Here is a 16,892-nt window from a genome sequence, read left to right as displayed (position 1 = left end):
ACTGTACAGTCCTATTTTTCAGCTCTTCTATTTTCTTTCAGATGTTTTCCTGTTCTGCTCCTTCTTTTGATCACTGTATCTATTTAGAGTGGTCACTCTTCAGGGCAGGGGTTACCTGTGTGTTTGTTTGTAATGCAGCGCAGCCCAAATCCTCACTGAATTTTCCCCGTGCTCCTGTACCACTGACAATGATAAAGAAAGGGAACAGCCACTGGAGCGTGGAGCATTTCCATAAGCTGTTACAGAAATGCTAAATGTCATTGGCACACAATGACTATGATGCTTTCTGCAAGCGTGAATATCCTTAGTCTTCGGTAGTCAAGGTGAACATTTTCCTAGCCATGTTCCAGCCTATTAGTCAGGCTGTGTATTGAGAGCTCACTCCTTCTAATTGAGCTGCCCTGCTTGTTTGTTTCACAAATAATTTGCACCCCCCTTGATTAAAGTTACATAGAGCCTTCATCTGTGTCAGTGCTGTAATTTGCATTCTACTTGGCTTACAAGCCTCGGGGCTTTGTCTTATGTTATATAGAATATGCTATACAACAATTAGCCTGGAACCAAAACAACATGCGTTTGCATGGTAATGAGCGTTTGCTCCTTGCAAAGACTGACTCATGTTGAAAGGGCTGTATTCCAGGCATCTTCCAATCATTTAGTGTGATTCTTGCCTGCATTCTTCAAAATTCTTGGCCAGGCACACTGTTTTGGGACAGTATGAACACGGCTGCTGGGGCTATTCGCTACCAGCCCCTGAGTGCTAGGACTGGATGCAGAGGATGCGGAACAGGCAAAGAACCAGTTTGGTCCTTTAACTGTTGTTCTGTGTTTGCCTAACATTAGGCTTTTGAACTGTTATCAATTTTTTGAAATAAATTATTGTATAGTTCTGAAGCATTAGCTGGATGCCATGAAAAGCTTTCCCCACCCTTAACATATTCTTGCTGTCTTCTGATTTCTCAGGGTTTGGGCTCTTCCCTATTTATTAAGACTGCCCTTGGATAATTACAGCTCACCTCCTCTGTGCTTCCCTCTGATCATATTAGAATTTCCTCTAATCTTCATATAGAATTGCCTTAGATTCAGGATCCAGTATAAATTTGAGTATTATTGATCACAATAATGTGCCACATCTTAAAAGAGCCCTTAGCACATGATGCATCTCCTTACAGCTCATCACAGCAGAATTACTTTGAAACGCAGCCTTGTCCCTTTCCCTGTAATGGGAAGAAATGATCTCGTCTTGATTATACCATTGTTCCCAACTCTTGATGTAGGATTAACATCAATCATCTGGACAGCGTGATTGATTTTCTAATTAATAAGGCATTTGTATCAGCTTGCATAACCACACAAAGCTTAATGGGTTCCCTACTGTATCTGAAAAGCTGGTTGTGTGTGTGTGGATTTGCTTCTGCACCTGGAAGCCCTGCAGCCAGGCTGGTTGGGCTGTCCCTCACATGGGGTGGTGACCACATTAAGGGGTGTTTCGCTGGCTTGTCCAGGGAGACAAAATGTCTCTCTCATCTGGATGATGACTTCAGTCCCAAGGCTAAGTTCTTCAAGGGTTCAAGCAAACTGGAGCAAAAAGAGGCAGTGCCCTGGGGTGGGAAGGGAATAAATCGACAAGTGGGAAGAGGAGAGTGAATGTCAATCTGCCAGCATGCAGAAAAGTGTAATTCCCATTTGGTAGCTCTGTGCTGCTCTGTCAGAGGACAGAAGCAGAAAGCATCGCTCTGCTGCATCTCCCTTTGGCCACACTGGCCCCAAGGAGCAAAGGATGAAGCAACGACTGAATCTTGCAGGAAAGCCAAACTCTAGGAGGGCAGATGTGTTCTGTGATTTCCATCTCTCTTGTAAATTAAACACAGCACAGGCAGAAGCATGGTCCAGCTCCTTCTCAGTCTTCTGTCCTGACTTATGCTTGTGCTATATTATAAATCTGAGGGTGAGAGCTATATATCAGTGCAGATTTTGGCACTTCACCCTTACATACTGTCTGGAGAAGGAACAAACTCTGCAGTGTTAAAATAAATAGACCCTCATACAGGCCTGGGATGATTTGCATCAGCTCTCCGGTGAGGGAAGGGGCGGCCACCCAGCTCGTAGCTGCCACAGGTGGGAAGGGATGGCTCCCGGCTGTGGGATCCCACAGCAACCAATCTACAGACCCTCGAGCCTTTTGTATAGCAACTCCTCAATGCTCTACATCACCTAGTTAAAAAAAGAAAAAAAAAAAAAAGAATGAAAATAGTGGTTGGAGAAATCAGCTGTCAAAGAGGCAGGAGGTGCTGAGTTCCTGGAGCAGCCCTTTGGGTTCCAGCCCATCAGATGGGATGGCACATCCGTGGGGATGCTGTGCAAAACTCCAGGGAAGAGGTTTAAGCTAAAACATTTCAGCCCTCCTTGACAAGATTAGGAGCACACGCTGTGACAATATCTCAGCGAAGTGCAGTAACTAATTCGAGCTGCAAGCACTCACATTGCACAGGAGATTTTCCATCAACAAGTAGCTGAAGCTCAGACAAAAGACAAAGATCATGAGCTTTTGCTTTGTACCTGCACTGGGAGCACCTCCTACCCAATACCCTCCGTTTCACAACACGTACCACAGAGTACATGTGTCCATCTTAGAGGTGCTCCAATTCTTTTTGTGACCTTTGGCTGAAGGCCCATGGGACACTGGAGTACTAAGTGCTACCAGCTCCTCTCTCCTGTTGTTAGCTTGATTCTCACTTAGGTTTTATAATTTTCCTATGTTTTATCCTTTCAGGGAATTTGTCATCCCTAATTAATCACGGATCTTGTAATATTTTGTGTAATTGCCTTATTGATTGATCTAAATGTGCAGTCATTTATTGTTTTACTTACTCAACTGGCTGAGTGGCATTTTCTTTCTTGAGACAAACTCATTCTTTGCTCATTGGTTTGAAGTCACTGGAGTTATGCTACGAATTCACAGATTGCTAGTAAAACCAATTAATTACATCTTTTACAAATAATATTGTTTCATTTGGTTTCACAGAATGGAAGAAAGAAGGCAAAATATTAACTTTCCTTTCCTAAATAAGATCATCTTCATTTTCTGGCCTTTTCGGCCCTGTGGCAAGAGAAGGTAGTCAGAAGTTCATGTCTGAATTTGGTTTTACCCTGCTCCATGCAAACAAAATAGTTCTTAGGAAATTTTCCCCTGGGTGTTCTCTCTTGGAGAAGCCTTCTCTCTGCAGAGCCTCCAGTGGCCCTTGGTTACTGCCTGGCTGGGATGTGCTGGACCAGTGGCCCACATACAGACCCAGTGCTCACATTGAGATCAGAGGTGAGCCGTGAGCATCTGTTGGAACCAGGCTTGAGGACACCCATTATTCCATCGCTGCAGCAGCCAGGGAGAGCAGCACTGGCATCCCTGCTCACCCTCTCTCCAGCACTATAGAAATGGCTTGTAGGCTCTACTAGATAATTTGGAAAGCGCTTGAAATCTGAGTCACTCTGAACATGGTATGAGAGTAGAGGATTGAACCCACTGGGCTCGAAATGAGTACTATTATTTTCAACATTCACAGATGTCACCTTAACAGTGCAGGGAAGCTGGCGGGGCTCCCATGACCTGTAAACAGAGAGTAAATGCATTCAGGTGTGCCAAGCCACCATCCAGGGCTATGTGGGAGCACCCAGGGGCACAGCACAGCACCGCTGTTGGGTTGCTCCTACCACTTGGCCCCAAAATATTTCCGAGGAGTTCCAAAGGTTTGTCTTGCTGTAACAGCAGTATGTGCCATGTCCCCGTGATATTACAATCTCTCTGTATTTTCTGTGGGTATTCTGTTAATTAGGAGGTTTCTCCTCCCAGCTACGCAGTAAATGGAAAGGGTTCATGCTAAACCGATTGCCCTACTTACGTAGCTACTCGGAGGAATGCTAAGATGGATTAATATGCATAGCAGAAGGCTTATGACCCTGGGAGACACAAGAACCTGAAATAACCTTAATATGCTGTCAGCTCGCATTACTGAACCTCAGTGAGCAAGAAGAGCCTATTTAGCAGTCTGTCTTGGAGGAAAAGTGCATATCTTTTATCTCGCTTTTTCCTCCCTCTTATCAAATGGAAGTGTTTCTTTTCTCTCTCCGAGCTCTGTTTTCACAAGACATGATAAAGACCCATCAATCTCCTCTCCTCATCCCAAACCACCCCCCACACACTCACTCTCACAGCGCCCAAGCTGCCCATGCAGCCCCTTTGCCCCCATGCAGCCCATGGGGATTTCCCACATCTGCTGGAGGAAAATGAGTGTGGAAATAAGTCAGAGATGCAATGGTGCGTTTTCCTTGCTTATGTACAGGAACCACCAGATACTGCATTTCTGCTCAACATGAAGGCCATTGGGCTTGAAAGCCCTAGTAGCAAATGCATAACGAGGGAAAGCAATAAATACTTGTATTTTCCTACATAAAGGAAGTTTGAGAATATCTTGAGGAGAAAACCCCACCTGTGAGGCACATAATGCAGTTCAGGCCAGTAGATCCATGGTGAGGTCTGGGAAGTCCACTTCTGATCTTGGAAAATGGCTGGAGAATTTGGGAATGGCCAGAGACCTCTGCAGAACTTATCCCTTTGATTTGGGAAACTTCTTTTTTTTTTTTTTTTTTTTGCAAGAAGGGAATGTGCAAAGCAGAAATACTGGGAAATGGAGAAAGGAGAAAGACCAAAACATGAGGTGGGGGGAAGGAGCGTGCAGCCCTGTCCTGGTGTGCTGGTGGGGAGCTAAGTAATTGAAGCTGCTTGCTGTCATGTGCCCATGTTTTCATAGTGTCCCTTATGGAACACACTGCACGCTGTGGTGCTATAAATCCTTATTATCTGTGTCTTCACAACCAGAAGCTTCCCATTACCCAAAAGAAGGGTGAATCCCCGGAGACATGTTAATGGCATAGAAAACTCCTTCTGTTATCTTAAACCTTGATTAATCAACCTTATTTAGTACATGATAGCGGGATAATTGAAGCTGTCCCCATATTTAAAAAAATGCAGTAAGTACTTTAGCATCTGCAGCTCCGTTTCCTTATTACATCAGTATTGATGCTTCCTGGAGGATGTTGTGAAATCCCACGTTTAGGGACAATTCCAGAGCTCTGTATTTTCGGGGCACGTTGGCCGGGGGTTCCCGGTGGCAGCAGAGCAGGGTTGCTGCTTCTCACAATCTGTTCCCACTGCTCATCCACGACCTGCAGCCTCCTGTCATTTGGCCGTCATCTTGGAAAATAATGACTGTGGGATGACAGGGTAATGGATTGCTCACCAGTTGTGTTTCTGTATGTGAAAAGTGCAACTTGGGGGGGTTGCTGCTCCTAAAAAATGGCGAATTAGTTTTATGCGTTTAACACGATCACGAGCAAATCAGCAATTGTTATTTTGGAGTTTCTAAAAACAGGCTTTGAACAAAATGCTCGGAGAATATTTAGAGAGGAGTTAAGCCTTGAAAACATAAACCAGAGGGAAAGTGTCCTGTTTCCATCCCATTGCTCTTTGTTTCCACTGTTGAATTAAAGGAAAACCAATATGCTTTCCTCTTTTTTCTCATTATCCCTAAGGTCCCTGTCTGAATTGGAATTGCTGGGGCTGTTTCTAATGTTTTCCAATTAACATCACTTGATAGTGTCTTCAGAGGCTTGAGGAAACGCAATGACAGCACAAGCGTGACTCTATCGTCACAGCTGTAGAACTCTGGCAGGTGATTTTAAGTGGAAAATGCAGATTTGGGGGCCCAAACTGAGGGATCCCCTCCAGCTGAGGCAGCTGTAACTGGGGCCAGGAGTGCAGCCCAGCAGCCTTAAGGGAAGTGCTTACTGGGAGTCTCCGATCTGGGGCTTAATCTGGGGAAAGAAAGCTTAATTTCAGGATAGAACAGCTTTTTCTGGTGACGAACATCAGCCCTTAATAAACATGTTGCTTTTGGCTATGTGTGTGGGTGCTGGGGTAGGAAGCAGCCAGAGCAGGATGCTGACAGCTCGCCCTGCCTCAGGACTTCACGCTGAGGACAGAAAAGAGCTGCATCACCGCTGCTCACTGCTGCATGATAACTTGAGCCAATTATATGTGCCTCATTTATCTTTTAGATAAGAAGCAGAGAAAAATGGTTTTTCTATTTCCATAATCATGCCACTAACTAGACAAAACGTGGTAATCCATAATGAGCCAGGGAGGGAATTAAGCAGAGAACAGGGCCTTTTGATGACTTGCCAGTTTTCTCAAGCATCATTCATGCAGGTTATTGACATAGGACCAATTTTTCATCCTCGCTTTAACAGGACTTCCACTGCTAGAGCTGAAAAATGACGGGCACAAATGTTTGCAGGCACAGCTTTGTCCCTTAATTTAAGATTTCCTCAGATTTACAAGTCCTTAATTGTACCTACAAGTCAGGTTCCTAGGAAATAATGCCATGTACAGACAGGTGCAGACATTGCTGCTGCATGGTGGGAAGCAAGGCTCTGGCTCTGGCCCTGGCTATCAACAGAGCAGATTTTCCTCCTTTCCAGGCACTCCCTTGCCACCAATGACCTGGCAATAAATCTCCAGGCGCCAGCCCCACGGCAGCATGGGATGGGGGTGCTGATGGTCCCTGTGTGATGCTAGGAGTGGAGTTTATAGCAGAGAAACAATGGTGCTGTAGGGTGCAAGTGCATCCCCCTGGCATTCCCCCTCCAGGGAAATGTGTGATCATCCTTGTCAAAGCTGATCATTTTTATTCGTTCTTCTCTTCTTCTTCAGCCCAAGTGAAGGCTGGGATGCGCAGTGCAGTAAATATGACAACACCAAAAGGGGAGGTTTTTTCTGAAGTTGTGGATTGCCTTACAGAACACACAAGGCGAGCAGACTCAGTTCTTTGCAATTCCTTGCTCGCTGGTCCCATCTCGTCCTCGTCAAGAACCCATGTCTTTAAAAATAATGATATTTCTCTCTTAATTCACTTAGCGTCACTCAAACACTAAAGGAACAGTGTCTGGAGATTACAAGAAAGGGATGGAAAAATGAAAAAAGCCTTCTGGGTATGATTTTGTTCTCCAAAACCTGATCTCCATACCTTCACTTTGCTTTGTGGGATAAAATCGCTGCTATTTGGGTGTGCCAATCAACCTGCCGTGCGGCCAGCAGAGATTTACCGCCATCATTTAGCACACTGCTTGTAGATTAAAGGGGCCTGTCCTTTTCACTTTGCCTTATTTATGATTTCCAAATAATAAAGCATTCGGGCAGAAATTATGGCTCTGTGAGGCCATAGATATGTCTGTATTCATCCGTCTGAGGGCTGGAAGTTCATCAGCTTGACTTTGCGAGTGAAGCTCAACTGAGGCCAAGCCCGTGCTGGACCCAGAGCAGGGTTGGTACCAGCCTTACACCAAGCCCTTGGCTTACAGGCTGAGCCTGGTCCCATCCACGCTTTGATCTTGGCTCCACAAAACCCAAAAGTTTCATTTTACACAGTAGAAATTGCAAGGAAGCAGCCTGCCAGGAGTGGGGCGAAGTTCACCCAGTGAGGTTGGGCCGCCCTCCGTGCTTGTTGTGGGTGTATTGCTATAGCTAGAAACCCATTTCCTTAGACATGGTGTAGCTGTCACAATAAAATAAAGCATAGTAATAATAAAATAGAATAAATAAAAAAGTATACAATGGAATATAAAATAATATAATTAATGCCACACATTAAAAGGCATTAGATGGATGGAGTCATCTCATTACTCACACAAACACAACAGCGGGAGCTGGAGCCTGAATATGCAAACAGCGCAGAGCCCTAAATATCCTAATGTATTTTAGAGTGGTCATTTCTAATTAACACTTGAATCCAGCACTCTACTTAGCCTAATTAGAGGCACAACAGAAAGCTGTTTGAGCTCACATGCATATTGGAGTTGTGGGATCTCTGGCATCTCGCTGCCCTTCTCCCCTACCAAGGGCATGCACAGCGCGTCAGCATCCAGCCCCAGTGCAGGCTGCTCCCATGAAGCCAGCGTGCTGAAGCACGCACCGTGCGCTCCGTGAAGATGCTTCAGACGTCAAGCTGGAGGTGTGCGTTGTGTTACTGGGAGCAATCAGGGCAGACCCACATCTGGGAGACGTTGCAGTGCCGGGGACAGGAGGGTTAAAGCATGGTGCTGCCAGGCGAGACAAAACAGGCATCATTCCTGAATCTCGCTTTTTAAAGGTTTTTTTAATGGCTTTTTCAAGGCGAGGCGGGCACACCCCCGCGCATCCCCCAGGCTCCGTGGTACCCGCCTCGCTGGGAGATGGATTTAGCAAAGCACTGCAAGATCTTGCTGTGAATGAGCAGAGCCAACGCTCCCAGCTCCATGGAAACCCGCACCCCGCTCACAGCTACCACCGAAAGCACAAGCCCTGTTAATATCTAACACTGCGCAGGGACGTGGTAAAACCTAGCAACCCCGCGGCAGCTGTTATGCAATTCTCCATTAATAGCTCAGAGGGATTCAGCATCCTCTTAACATTTGCTCCCCCCTCTGCATTTCTAGATGGGAGTTTTTTGCTTCCCTGCTGCTAAATCTTGAAGTGGGAGGGAACAAAGGGATCGCTGTTGCATAATGCAGCCTCACAGCCCTGCCGTGCTCCCGCTGCTTTGGAAACCCAAGCAGAAGGCAAAGGAGAGCCATGTGATAGGATCGTATTTATTTATTTTTTTCTTTCTCCTTTCTTCTATTTTCTAACTTGCCAGCTAAATGAACTAATTCTCTCCATAGAATTATAGAATCATTATAGCTGGAAAAGACCTTTAAGATCTCCAACCCCAACCCAACCCCACCGTGCCCACTGACCATGTCCCTCAGTGCCACATCTACCCTTTTATTGAATACCTCCAGGGCCAGTGGCACCACCACTCCCTGGGCAGCCTGTGCCAGTGCCTGGCCACTCTTTCAGAGAAGGAATGTTTCCTGATATCCAACCTGAACATCTGTTGGTCATTGTCTGTTACAGAGCCATTGAGCACAATGCATCTTTGGGGTGACAGTCGCATCACACGGATCCGAGGGCCAGGAATGAGCAGGATGACGTGTTGTTGTGGTCACCCCATTCCTTAAGTCCGTGTGGGGTTTGCAGAAGGCAGGCAGGCTGGGAACGATGCTCTTCAGACACCCAGTGTGATCTTTACTCAACCAGGTAACTTTTAAGCATTTAGTTTTTCTGTAACAGTCAAAGCATTTGCATGAGCAATGAGGAAAAAATGTCATTTTCAAACACAATTGTGACCTCTGTGAGGCTAACATGCATCAAATTGAAAGTCGTTTTCAGAACATAAACTTGTCTCAAAAGCCCAGAAATGGGGAGAAATAGGGAAAGAAGCTCAACGGGGTTGCAAACGCTATCTGTACTTAAGGGCTCTGACCACAAAACAATACAAGAAAGTAACAGGAGACTCACTAACAGCTCGCAGACCCTGATGGGTGACTAAGAAAGCTTGCTGCAAAGAGATGCTAGCATTGCTTCAGCACTCCTGACTGCTTAAGGCCCTCGTAAATCAAGATCAGAGCTCTGTGGGATGCCCATTCCCAATGAAGGCAGCTAGAAAGGCAGCTAGCCAAACCCAGCAAGTTCCCCAGCCTAATGCTGTGAGTCTGGGGGCAGTGGTCACGGGCTGCCCCTTCCATTGCTTAGAAATAAGAAGCACCCCGCTCCACCTCACCTGCCCCGCAACAAACCCTTGCTCAGCCAGGGAAGTGGCCTGTGTTTTGAATACCTGTTTTGCACTTGGTTACCAAGGGCCTAGAGCAAACTATGTCATCAGCGATGACATAAGGAATAGAAGCAGTTGGAGGGGAAAATGAAGGGGAAATTAAGCTCTTTAGCACATGGGCAGGAGACGTGTGTTTGGGTAGAGGCAAGGATTTAAAAAAAAAAATAATTACAGACTGGAGAAAAGCACCTTGCCCCCAGCAGAATAAATGCCAAGCCGCTCCATCCAATCAGTTAATGGAGAGTGTTACTTGGTCTGCTCTGCTGCAGGTTTGACGTACAGAGAAAGGCTTGGACTTTCTGGTGTTGCGTGTGACTGGCAAAGCAATTGTGATTTCTGTTACTGCAGTTAATGTTTGGAAATAATCTTTAACTCCTTGTGCAAAGGGCTCTTACCCCATCCTTTCCTGTGAATTTCTCAATCCTGTGTAATTTATCCTTTAACGACTGGCCCACGACTTGTCACCCACATCTGTGCTTTTTTCTCTGTGTTTATGGTGGGGGGTGGAAGCTCTGTGTGGCCGGTAAGGCTGCAGATGGGCACAATGTGCTGCAGGATGAAATGGAAGTACTGGGACAAGGCAAAAGTGGTCAGGCAGCACCTTCCCAGCTGCAGTAATCACCAGCATTTGATTTTAATGCTCCTCAATGACCCTTTTTTCACCCAGGAATTGTGTAGCTTTTTGAGCTTTTTTATACTGCTCTAATATCTTGTGGCAATCATGGACAGATTACAAAGATGTAATGCATGCGAGTAGACATATAGGCCATTATGTCTGGGTAACACTGAGCAAGATTTTGTGCATACTTTTCCACCTTAACAGGAGAGCAGGCATCAGATGGAATCTGGCTGGACTCCAAAGCAAATTAATGATGCTGATGTTCAGAAAGGAAACACTGCTGTCCTTAAATAGTCAAGCATTGTTCTCAGACTTCCTGCAATAATCTGCGTCTTTTTATCCAAAAAGATTCCTGTCTGTGTGGGTCCAAAGACGCTGTCAGTTCCTGAGCCTTCCCTGATGTCTGCCTGCTGTGTATCTGCAGTGTCTGTGATCTTTGTTCTTTTTGTCTTCCTTGAACCATCCTGTGCTGCTGCACCGCCTGTAGCATTGGTAGCACTAGGGGAGTGCATTGGGTGCGTGGTGCCTCCTGGGCAGCCGGCCTGGTTGGTGTCAGGGCAATGCGTGGTGTGGAGAAGCTCCTCCCATGATGGTTGGGAATTCATTAAAATAAGTTACCCGATCCCTGTCCATTTCCACATCTCTTAGTCCTGACCTGGCGTCAGTTTTATCTGCTGAATATTGCTTTTTCCCCCTCTAATCATCAAAATACATTGCAGAATTTGGAGTTTAGTCTGGCATTTCTTATGGGTCGCCCGATCCACATATCTTATTTAAGTCCTGCTTACAAATATGCAGTGACCTACAAACAGTTCGGTAATGGGTTTGAGCCAGGAAGGGGCTGTGCTTTGCTGCAGTGATTATTTATTCATTTAGCAGGGACTGATGGCTCTGCTCAGCTGGGAGCTCTGCATAATTAAAACCACAGTCCCTGCCCCAAGAGGTTTTCAGTCCAAAAGACGAAGCAAAGGCTGTGCCAGAAGAAGCTGTGGGAATCCCACGTGCCCGGATCGTATGCTTAAAAGATGTAATTTTCTGAACAGCGAGCTCATGTGTACAACTGGGAGACCCGGGCTGCTTGGGGCTGGCAGGTACTGAACAGAGTTTTGTTCATGGGGCAGGGTCCTCCTGGGAGCCACGGAGATCACGTCCTGACCCTCAGCCCCGAGCGGGCTCCGGTGGCTGCAGCAACGCCTGCAATGTGTGCGCTGCTCGGCAGCAGCACCGCGTTTCCCTGCACACGGAGAAGGGATCGCGTGCCTGAAAGCCCCGCTGTTGCTTTGGTGTTGTTTCATTTTGTTTTGTTTTTTCCTTTCCTAATTATATAATTTGCCTTAATAGAAACTATTGCCTCCCTGTACAAATCTTATGTCCCTTGAATAGTTTGGCACATTTCCAAATAGAACCAGAAACTGCTTCTTAAACAGAAGTTTGACCATTATTGTTATTAAAATAGAAGAGGAAATGGAGGCTCGTTCACAACAAAGTGATATTTATTGCTCAGTTTAATTGCCTAATGTAAAGCGCCTGACTGGGGCTTGGAGGGGGCTGATTTGCAGGCCGGTCACCCTCCCAGAGCCACGTGTTGTGAAATCACATGTTAAAACTCAGGGTTTGAAATGGCCCTGGCAGATGGGAGCAGAATAGGAGCTGTGCAGCAAAGCCCAAAGCGAGTCCAGGTGATTCTGCTGGGAAACAATCCCTCCTGGAAGCCGCCCGGCAAGCTGGAGGAGCAGCACATGGCCGTGCTGATGGCCAGCAAAGACCCAAAATGTGAGCCCACCTTCCTCAAACCAACACTAATTCCCTGTGAATGTGAGGATTTTCTCTCAGGACACCCAAATAATGCCTTTTTGCCATGCTCGCGGTGCGGGCTGTGCCCGGAGCGCGCTGGTTTTTCCTGCTGTAACCACGCGGCTCTGAGCTATTCCCACAGCGCTGCCGGTAATCAGGCCTGGTATGCTGAGAGGCATATTTGTCATGTCTCAGCCAGCCTCTCAGAGAAACAGCCACAGGTCAGGTTAGTTACCGAATTTATGTGTCAAAGGCTGCAGGAATGAACCGACGGCATTTGTTGTATTCTTCCAGACAGTAGCTGGATATTCCCGGCATGCTGAGCCCTAGGAGTTCCCCCTCTTTCCGTGGCCGTTTGCAGTCCCTCCCTGTTTGGCTGATGTTGCAGCAATTCAAGCAGAAAAAAAGTGCTATCAGCACAGGGAGAGCTGATGTCTGTCTGTAGGTGACAGCTTCCCCAGGCTGCAGGGAGCTGCAGCTGCACATGGTGAGGGGCAACCAGCAGCTCCAGCTGTGAGGTTGGACACCACTTTGAGGACCTGCCCTGAGGGTCGGACAGCGGTGTGCCATCCCCATGCAGGGAGAGACAGGGGCACTGGGTCCCTCTTCCAGTTACAGGAGAGTGGGCATTGCTGTGGACAGAAAGCCATTCCCCATGAAAGCAATATCTGTAGAACAAAGCTCTGCAATGCCTTAAACTCAACAGGATCCCACGGCCCCCATGAGATGTGGGAAATGCAGTCAGGTGGTGAAGAAAGAAAATAAATCCCAAGAGGCAAAGGTTGCTACCACAGTGAAACAACGAGGAGCAAATTATTAGCTTTTATTATTATTATTATTATTTTTACAAGATGAAATATGGACCATAAGCTGCTGCTGGAAAATGCCTTCCGTGCCCTTTGTGCAGCCGTGCCCTGCACAAGGGCTCTCCCTGCACCCGGTGGGGAACGCCTCGTGGCCGGGCTGGGGAGGTTTGAACCTGAACTCGTCTGTTTAGGTTTGACTTCTCCTGCTGGAGTCCCTGGCCTCGGCCCAAACCTCAAAAGTAAGCTACAGCCAAATACTTTTGAAGCTGGTAATGAGACACTGAACCATTACTGACAAAAGCGAGCCCTGTCCTCAGTGCCCCGGCAGCATGCAGGTCTGGCACATGGGGCTGCAGTGTCCTCCTGGGCACGGCCAGGAACGAGCAAAGGTCTTGCTTGTTTCACAGCAAAACAAACACGGCAGGATTTCTGTTGCATGCCTGTTGCTCGGGGTTAATTGCAAGTGATCACATCCCTCCACACCCTACATTCCTGCTTGCCGGCATTCTGCGATGTGGGACCTTTTTAGGCCCTTCCTGGAGTGTGCGAGCCCCACGGGGTGCTTGGTGCTGGGCTCCAAGGGACCTGCTCAGGCAGAGAACCAGATCCAATCCTAAACCAGACCTATCCCCTGTGTCCCGCCTTGCTCTCGGATCAGGAGCTGCCCCTGCACTGCTTTCCCTCCATAATGACATTGGTATTGTGTTGGCCTTCTCTGCAGGTGTGTTTTTTTGCACAGTCTTTTAATGAAAAAGCGTGACCCTGTGAAAGTGTGGCTAAATATTTTGAGATCCTCAGGCTTATGAAACATCACTGTCTGAGCAAACAGCTGGTGATGTATCTGACACAGTCAGGGAAACAGTGAACTGCTTTGGTTCCCTGATACTGATGGCTAATGCCAATCCTATCTGGAATGATGGGAATAAAATCTGCCTGCAACCTCTGGCTCTTCCAAAAGGGCGTATGTTTTAATTAAATGGAGACCTAGGCGGTTAATCAGCACAAGTACTGATGGTGTGATTAGCAGGAAGCGCAGGACGGAAAACAGAGAGCAGGGCTGGGGGCTCGGGGGCTGAGAGGAAGGGCAGGGGGCACCCAGGGAGTTCCCAAGACTCTGGGTGGCCCTGGGGGTCTCTGCTTGGGGGCTGGTGAGGGGGACCCCCCCAGAGAGCACCGCCTTTAGCACAGTTACCTTTGTGAGGAGTGGCGTGAGGGATTGCAAAATCAATTTGAAATGTATGGTGTCGAAGGGGGAAAAAATAAAGCCACCCCAGAAGTAAGCTTTTAAAATTAAAAGATCAATGAAGAAACGGCCTCCTGGCCTCCCCCTCCCCGCGCAAAGCACACACTTTCTTCTGATGACAGCTCAGCCTGCAGCGGTTTCGATGGCAGGAGGCCAGAAGAGCGCTCACGGAGCTGCAGCTTAAGGTGGAGCTGCTCGCAGCTCCCTGCCCAGCAGCACCCGGCCCCACGGAGCCAGCAGGACCCCTGTGGCAGCTGGGGAGGTGTGTTGGGATGGTCCCGCCGGAGGATGCCCACATGTAGGGGTGTGCTCGCAGCCCCGCAATTTGGGACCAAGCCCTGTGGAAGCTCCATTCCCAGCAGCCTCCCGCAGCAATGCTGGCAAACACCCACTGTGGTCCTGCCGCTTCCGGGAGGTACAGCTGTGCTGTAGCACCAGCACTTCAAGAAACACTTGGAGAGGAAGTGTTCACAGCTTCACCATGAAGCGTTTGTTCCAGAAACCAAGAGGGACATGGGCAGCCCATGCAGAGACCCATCCTCCAATGTGCTCACTTGTTACACAGACCTAACCCCAGGCCTGCCTGGTACAAGTGTTCATGGTCAGCAAACACTGACTGACACCTCCTTGTGACCCCGTAACTCAGCTGGCGCAGTGTATACACCTTTTGCAGTCCTTCTGCTCACAAAGTGGGAAGGGCAGTTGGTGCATTTCTTCCCAAAACAAACACCAAACATGAAACGGGTGCAGCACCGGGATTGCAAAAGCACTTCCTTCCAGAGGAGCACCTTGTTGTTATGGTGCTTGCCATGACTTTGGTGTTACAGAGCAACCAGCATGCCAGTGCTTATTCATGACTCATTGTCCGTAATGGCTTGGATGAGAAAGCCGTGCCCACCACGCAAACTGCAGCCCCAGCCGTCAGCCCTCCAAAGCACACACCAAGGCCCCACTTCTTCTGAATTTCAGAGCCATCCCCCCCCAGTTACATGCCATTTGCCATGCATGCAGGGGGCACCGTCTCCATCTGAATCTCAGTACAGGTCATTCCATATCGCATCGGTCTGTAAGGTGGCGTGTGCATTTTAAGCCATGCCTTTTGCAGAACTCGCCCTGCAGAGATGCTCCGGGTGCTTTGTTTCAAAGCGCCGCGTGGAACCAGGTGAACACCAGTGAGCAGCTTCACAAAGCCACCTCCCTCTGCACGGTCACTGAGACTGGAGAGCTGCCAGCACAGAGCCTATAAATCACCAGCGGTGCCCCCTTCCCGGCCCTGACTCACAATTGTTTTAAAAAGAAAGAAAACATATTGGTTCTTTTAATTTGCCTTTTGGAGCCGGTGCCTTCAGGCACGCTTTCCAGCTTTTCTAAAACACGCGGGCTAGAAGCTTCCTTTCATTTCTCAGTGAAAGCTGAGAGCCTCACTTATTACTCGCATCCAAGAACAGAGCTTTATGAAAAATTCCAAATACCAGAAGATGGGTAATAAAATCGCAGGGGCTGGCAATGCGAAGGCTCCAGCTAGATACAGAATATTCCTTTTATAATCCTCCAAGAAAAGCACGCACCGCTGGGATGTGCTCTGCCACGGGAGTAACGAATGCAACGAGTTTGGGTGAACCGAGGCAGACAAAGAGCTCAGATGGCTGCTCCTTGGCCAGGGCTCAGCTCGCGCGGCCGCAGGCTGAGGCAGTAACCGTGTCAGCAGAAACACACACAGGAATGGAACCGGCAGAAAGAGGGGCAAAGGTGGCTGGCACCCACACAAGGATTTGGGCAATGGCGGTGCCAACACCTGGCAAAGGCGAGCGGGAAGCCGGGAGGTGCCGGGGAGGGCGGTGGTTCATAAACCCCTGCAGGGGAGACGTGGAGGCTCAGCCAGCCTGCCAGAGAGGCGGCCTGCTGAAATTATGGGGTGTTTGACAGCATTTCTTGTTCGGTTCCAGCTCATGCCACTATTAAAGCAGCTCTGTTGACCCAAGCCAGGCCCCATGAGCAGCATCCCACCCAGCCTCGGCATTTCTCCCTGGATGCTCCAGGCAAAGGAGCCCAGTAGGACCGTGGGGGATGAATGTCCTCGCCTTCCCACTGCCCACCCCCTGCATGGGCACAGCAATGGCTGCCCTCGCCTTCATGGGGAACATCTCTCGTCACTATTCATGGAAATGGCAAGATAACAACCTCGACTCTTGGTTCTTTTAATGTAATTGGAAATGGAGTTAAGCTGCGACTCTAAAAAGGAAGTCTAAATTAGGTTGCAAAAGAGAAAAGGATATTTGACAGCAGGAGCAGGCTCTGGAAATGCAGTCATTGTTTCTACTTATGGGTTTTGAAATGTAAATAATTTAACACCCAGCTAAGCAGAGGAAAATCTGCTATTTTTGGTTTATTCTGAACAAAGACATCTGTGTATTCTAAAACATACAGTTCAGCATTAAAAAAAGTAATAATGCAGCAATAATGCCTGCAGGAATGCCCTTAGGTATTTAAGACCCAGCTCCGGGGTCTGTCAGGCTGTGCTCTGCATTACACCGGTACCCTCACAGCAACCTCCGGCCTCACCGGGTCATCGCAATAAGCCCATAAATAAATGATTTGTATTGGTGAATCCTGGGGATTCCTTACAGATTTCAGCCAAAGGATGAAAGCCCAGAGAGAAACTGGGAAGGCAGCACTCAGGTCTGAGC

At 48.0% G+C, this 16,892-nt stretch overlaps 2 long non-coding RNA genes across 12 annotated transcripts in view; one reads left to right on the top strand and one right to left on the bottom strand.

Annotated features, from left to right (window-relative positions):
• LOC110398168 overlaps positions 1-16,892 on the top strand; it is a 210,490-nt gene that overhangs the window by 152,024 nt on the left and 41,574 nt on the right. For 10 of the 11 annotated variants that reach the window (XR_002438239.1, XR_002438232.1, XR_002438240.1 and 7 more), the window contains one exon: positions 8,987-9,169. The exons of the other annotated variant lie outside the window; for it this stretch is intronic. This is a non-coding gene — a long non-coding RNA (uncharacterized LOC110398168). The remainder of the gene's footprint in view (positions 1-8,986; positions 9,170-16,892) is intronic. 11 annotated transcript variants of the gene reach the window in all.
• LOC110398172 lies at positions 7,885-10,987 on the bottom strand. The gene is made up of 3 exons (XR_002438244.1): positions 9,693-10,987; positions 8,956-9,193; positions 7,885-8,151 (listed from the first exon to the last, which is right to left on the bottom strand). It is a non-coding gene; the product is annotated as an uncharacterized LOC110398172 (long non-coding RNA).

Source organism: Numida meleagris, chromosome 4 (assembly GCF_002078875.1).
Source record: "Numida meleagris isolate 19003 breed g44 Domestic line chromosome 4, NumMel1.0, whole genome shotgun sequence".
Taxonomy (NCBI): Eukaryota; Metazoa; Chordata; class Aves; order Galliformes; family Numididae; genus Numida; species Numida meleagris.
This window is presented reverse-complemented; position numbering and strand designations above follow the sequence as displayed.